At 35.8% G+C, this 6,261-nt stretch overlaps 1 non-coding gene across 1 annotated transcript; it reads right to left on the minus strand.

Annotated features, from left to right (window-relative positions):
- Nucleotides 1-367: 367 nt before the first annotated feature.
- On the minus strand, nucleotides 368-474 carry LOC131178996 (small nucleolar RNA R71). Its single transcript, XR_009148003.1, has one exon. It is a non-coding gene; the product is annotated as a small nucleolar RNA R71 (small nucleolar RNA).
- Nucleotides 475-6,261: the final 5,787 nt, after the last annotated feature.

Genomic DNA, 6,261 nt, shown 5'->3' on the forward strand with positions numbered 1-6,261 from the left:
GCTGAGACTCTTAAAGGACTATGGAGCTCCCTCTATACAAGGATTCCAACCTAGTGTTACAAGACTCACAGTGGATGCCAATAATTTTGAATTAAAACCGTCATGGCTCTAGATGATCCAACAGACCCAGTTTGGGGGTTCACCAACAGAAGATCCGCATTACCACCTCCAGTGCTTTCTTGCCCTTTGTGACACATTCAAGATGAATAGGGTCTCTGATCAAGCCATAAGACTCAGAGCATTTTCATTTTCCCTTCGAGACAAAGCAAGAAAGTGGTTACTTTCTCAATCAGCTGGAACATTCACCACTTGGGAGGACCTCTCATAAGCTTTTCTAGCAAGATACTTCCCACCTGCAAAGACTATAAAGTTGAGAGTTGAACTCAACACCTTTAGGCAAAGGGAAGGTGAATCACTCTATAATGCATGGGAGAGATATAAGGACCTACAGAGAGAATGCCCGCACCATGGCATAGAAGATTGGCTCCTGGTTCAGAACTTCTATAATGGGCTACTGCCCTGTACAAGGAGCACAGTAAATTCAGCAGTAGAAGGTGATCTAATGGAGAAAACAGTAGATCAAGCACTTGAACTTCTGGAGAGGGTCTCATATCATAATTACAAGTGGTCAAATGAAAGGGAAAATACAAGGAGAATAGCAAGGATCCTAGAAATGGATGCCCTAAGCATGATAAATGCTCAATTTGACCACCTCACAAAGAGGCTTGATAAAATGCAAGCCAATGCTATAGGGATGAACAGTCAATATGATGACAGTTATGGAGGAGGATGCATGGGTTCAGAGTATAACAGCCTCAATGAACTCCCCACAAAATAGATGAACTATGTGAATAATGGAGGGAACTTCAACCAGAGACAGTCCCACAATCCACATTCAAATACTTACAACCCTAGATGGAGGAAACACCTGAATTTCTCATGGTCCAATCAACAGAATCAACCAATAAACAAACATAAAATGTACAGACCACCAGCACCCCCTGGATTTCAGAATAGGGGATAAAACCCTACACAACCACAACCACCCCCTCAAAGCCAACAGCCTGAATCAAGATCGACTATGGAATCCATGATGGAGTAGCCCAGCAACAACAAAATGAAATGATCAAATAGCTAGCTTCCAGAATGGACCAATTTGCCACCCACAACAAAATGCTTGAAAATCAAATTGCTCAGCAAGCAACCTCTTCAAGCAAAACTGTTGGTAAGCTGCCTAGTCAATTGGAGATGAACCCAAGAGAGCACTGTAAGGCAGTTACATTAAGGAATGGAAGGATTTTAGAACAGTCAAAGGAAGAACCAATTGAGAGAACCTCTGATAAATCTAAAAACCAAAAAGAGGAGAAAAAGGAAGAAGCTAAAGAGAAGCAAGAGGAGGAAATAAGGAAGGAAAAGAAGCTACCAGAACCATATCAGCCTCCTCTACCCTTTCCTTAGAGAATTCAGAAAGCTAAATTGGATAAGCAGTTTAGAAAGTTTCTAGAAGTCTTGAAGAAACACTATATAAACATTCCTTTTACAGAAGCACTCTCTCAAATGTCATCTTATGCCAAGTTCCTCAAAGATATTTTATCAAAGAAGAGAAGGCTAGAGGACTATGAGATTATTGCTCTTACAGAGGAATGCAGTGTCATATTATAGAACAAGCTGCCACCAAAACTCAAGGATCCGCTAAGCTTCTCCATACTGTATCTTATCGATAACATGAATATAGATAAAGCCCTCTGTGATCTAGGTGCAAGTGTGGGTCTGATGCCTTTGTCAATATGTAAGAAGCTTGATGTGGGGGAACTTAAGCCTACAACAGTTTCATTACAACTGGCTGATCGATCTATGAAATACCTTGTGGGCATTCTAGAAAACATCCCTATCAAGGTGGGAAAATTCTTTATCCTAGTTGATTTTATTGTACTAGAAATGGAGGATGTAACACCCCTAAGTTCGGTAGTGCGTTCTACTGTTTCGGTGACCAGTGTTGTCCGGACAGCTAGAATGCCTAGAACTACACTTCGATATGAGTGAGGAGACATTAAATAATGAAATACAAGAAAAGAAAATACAAGAAAAATAGTAGTAAAGAAATGCAGCTAAGTTAAGCGAGCCGAGAACCCTAGCGATGGGTGACCGCACCGGGAAGTCACGGCGTGGACCGTTGACTAGCCCTGGACCGCGGGGAACCCTGGAAAATATTTTTAGGACTCGAATAAATATTTATTGAAGTATAAATATCATTAGAAATATCAAAGAAAAATTAAATAATTAGTACAAAGAAAAGTGAGAAATCAAAAAACGGACAAAACCCGGTGTTACCGAAAAATCGACAATGCAACCCGAACAGGGGCATTGTGGTCATTTGACATCCCGAATTGTCTTTTGACCTAAATTTCCATTAAAAATAAATAATATTACACTTGGAAAATATAATGAAAAATTAATTTAGGGGTACCTAATGTAAATAGCAAAAATGGAGAGTAAATGGTGTAATTATCAATTAAAACATATAATATAGTTTAATTAAGGTGAGTGGACCACTATGGATTAAATTAAATACTCAATGGGCAGGTTTAAATCCACTAACCAATCTGCAAGTCATCTTCTTCAATTTAAAAGTTCCATTGCCGCATGAAAGCTTTCAAACCCTCCCATAGCCACCCACCTTCAAACCATTACAACTCCATGATCAAGCCATATTTTCCCATACTTGTCTTCATTAAAGTTTATGCCCACATCACAAGGAAGAGTTTGATACCAAAATCAAGAAGTTTAGTGAAGATTTGAGAAGTCTCATCCATAGGTAAGTTTGAGTTTTTGAATATTGCTTTGTTAAAGTTTGTAAGCATGTTATGGGTGTTTGATTTATGGAGGAATTTTTTAGTTTTGATGTTGAATGGGAATGTGCACTTTTGGCAGCCATGGAAGCACCTTGAAGGCAGTTTAATTGTGCTTGTAAATGGTGAATTAAATGATTGATTAAATGTATATTGTGTAGGAAATTGTTTAGGTGATGTATACTTAGTATATGTAAAGGTAAAATGAAATTTAAAGCTTGGAAAGTAATGGAATGTAAGTGTACCATTGTGGCAGTTTGCTAACCCTTGAAGAATGCTGGAATTCATGCTTGGTTTATGGAATAATGATGTTAAAATGTGTTGGTTGTTATGGCAGTTTGAGTGTGTGTAAGGTGGTGTGAAGTGGGACATATAAATGAGCATAAAAAGGTTATTGAATTGTTGTAAATTGGATTGAAAAATTCTGCACCTGTTGGTGTATGTTGAATGTAATTGTAAGCTGCCAAAATGACCTATAATGTGTTGTGAATTATGTTTAGGTTGTGGTACAACCAGAATTGGTTTGAATGTTAAGTTTAGTGAGTGTTAAAAGTGATGCTTGATGTGTATGCAAGAATTTCAATAAGGCAGTTTGAGTTTTAGGCCTATAACTTTAAGTGTGTGGCTCCAATTGGTATGAGACCAATTGGAGGTGAAACTAGGCACAAAATGTGCCAACTTTCATGAAGGAAGCTTGCCAAAATTCTGTTTGCAAGGTAGCTTGAAAAATGACCAAATCTGGATTAAGTGCAAATGAGACCTGAAAATTGACCATTTGGGCAGCAGTTAGTGTTTAGGCCATAACTCACTCAAAACAGGTCCAATTGACCTGAAATTTTAACCATGAATAGTTAAGACCCATATATAAAAGTCTTATGAAGACACCAAAGCCCAGAAATGACCATAAGTAAGTCAAACAGCTTGCACAAGTTCGGGTCCAAAAACTGGCCGAACCTAAAGTGACCTAAAGTGACCTAAAGTGACCAATTTTGGTGCAATTTGACCAGCAATAGTAAAATGACCATAACTTGGTCTACATAACTCAGAATGACCTTAAATTTTGCCCCGTGTTTCATAAGACATAGATCTACAAGTTTGTAGTTTTGACCGAAATCCGAAAACCGAGGGAACTAGGTCGTCCGGCTAGGTCAAACTAGTATCCCGGAATCCAGCAAATTGCAAGAAAATGCAGTATACACAGAACTGAAATTGGTAATATGTACCAACCCTAAAAGACTATCGAATGTGACATATTAGTAACATTAAAACCTAAATTACCTAGAATGCACCGAGGGTCGACATATTAGGTTGACTAAGTAAATAATAGAATTCAGTGAATTACTTATCAAGCATTATCGTTAGAGACAATTTAAATGAGTACTGAAACACTTCAAATTGTGTTTTCAGTTAGCAACGACTCAGGGAAAAGGAAGGAAACACTGAGTCAGAGCCAAGAGGCATATATCAGAGGTTTGTGCACAATAATTAATTCTTTTGAATTTTTCAATTGGAATAAATTATGATTATTTGTATTGTTTTAAATTGTGTTTGTGCACAATAATTATTTCTTTTGAATTTTTCAATTGAAATAAATTATGATTAATTGTATGTTATTGTTTTAAATTGTATTTGTGCATAATAAGTATTTCTTTTGAATTTTTCAATTAAAATAAATTATGATATTTGTATGTTATTGTTTTAAATTGTGTTTGTGCACAATATTTATTTCTTTTGAATTTTTCAATTGAAATAAATTATAATTATTTGTACGTTATTGTTTTAAATTGTGTTTGTGCACAATAAGTTTGACTTCTCATTTTCTACTTAAAAATTTAATTCAACATTATAGTTTTAAATTGTGTCCGTACACAATACTTTTATATTCACTGCTTTTACTAGCAAATTTATGTAAATAATTTTTTATTGCTTTGGTTTTGGGAATACTATTTGGAAATTATTGTGTTGCCAACCTTGCAAATGGAAATTTTGAGATAAAATGTGATTTATGGTTTGTATGAAATATTATGATTTGAAATTATTTTGATTCACACTTGGCATGACACTGTTACTATGTTCCTCCTCCATTTATGGGGTGAGTGTGATATATTCCTCCCTCTTTGACCTATCAGTCTGGGGTGAGTGTGATTATGTTTCTCCCTCTTTGACTTTCCAGTCTGAGGTGAGTGTGGATGAGTACTCATTATTCAGCTAGCTTCCTCCCTCATTGATTTCGATTATTGGGGTGAGTGTGTCTTGTCGTGGTGTACAACACGGCATGTGTGGAAAAATTGTGTCATAGCCTAAATTATGTTATCGATTGGCAATATTGTATTATTCAGTTATTTGATCGAATTGTGTTATTGATTTGCAAAATGGTATTATTCAGTTATTTGATCGAATTGTGTTATTGATTTGCAAAATGGTATTATTCAGTTATTTGATCGAATTGTGTTATTAATTTGCAAAACGGTATTATTCAATTACTTGATCAAATTTGTGTTAGGTGAATTTTGTAAATTGTGAAATGGAATTGTGAACATTGGATTTGTGAACTGCCAATAAAAGATTTATATATCGCATTTCAAATTGTTATTGTGCACCACTGAGTAAATTTTACTCAGCGATAGCTTTTCATTGCTGTCGCAGGTAGACAGACTGACAGGGCAGCAGACTAGGCTGCTAGTACTACATTGAGAGATCATCAGGCATATTGAGTATACCATATTCTGCATTTTATATTGTAATGTATGTTCACTGTATGTATATAGTGTTCTTGGTTTTGAGCAATTGTAAATTAAAATTGTACATTAAAGTTGTAAAGTAAATTATGAGTTATTTTGACTTGTAAAAAAAATTGTATTATATTTCTTGTATCTCAGTCTTTGAAAAATTACTATGGATTTGAGTTGAGAAATATGCTGTGTTGAGAAACATGTTGGAGTTGAGATTTGGAAATATATATTGAAGTGCTTTTTACAGGTTTTTCTGAAGAACTGTTTTACCCAAAATATAGATGGCACTCTGCCAAAATTTTTATAGAAATTTCAAATAATTCAAATGTGTTAGTTCTATCACTTCAGTTCAAAAAGGTTTTTAACACCTGTAAATAGTGCTCACCACTGTAAAAGAAGTAAGAAAAGTTTTTAAAATCCCTTGTAGTGTATTTAATGGGTTATCAGTAGACGGAGTTGGTAATTCATTAGGTATACTACGGGATCATGTTATGCCTTACAGAGGGGTAGGGTGTGACAGAGGAGGACGTCCAAATTCCTATAATCTTGGGAAGACCTTTTCTAGCAATTACTGAAGCTGTCATAGACGTTAAGAATGGACTGCTAACTCTCAAGGTAAGAGATGAAGAAGTGGAGTTCAACCTGTTTAACGCAATGAAACACAAACTTGAACCTGATGA

This window comes from Hevea brasiliensis, chromosome 3, assembly GCF_030052815.1.
Source record: "Hevea brasiliensis isolate MT/VB/25A 57/8 chromosome 3, ASM3005281v1, whole genome shotgun sequence".
Taxonomy (NCBI): domain Eukaryota; kingdom Viridiplantae; phylum Streptophyta; class Magnoliopsida; order Malpighiales; family Euphorbiaceae; genus Hevea; species Hevea brasiliensis.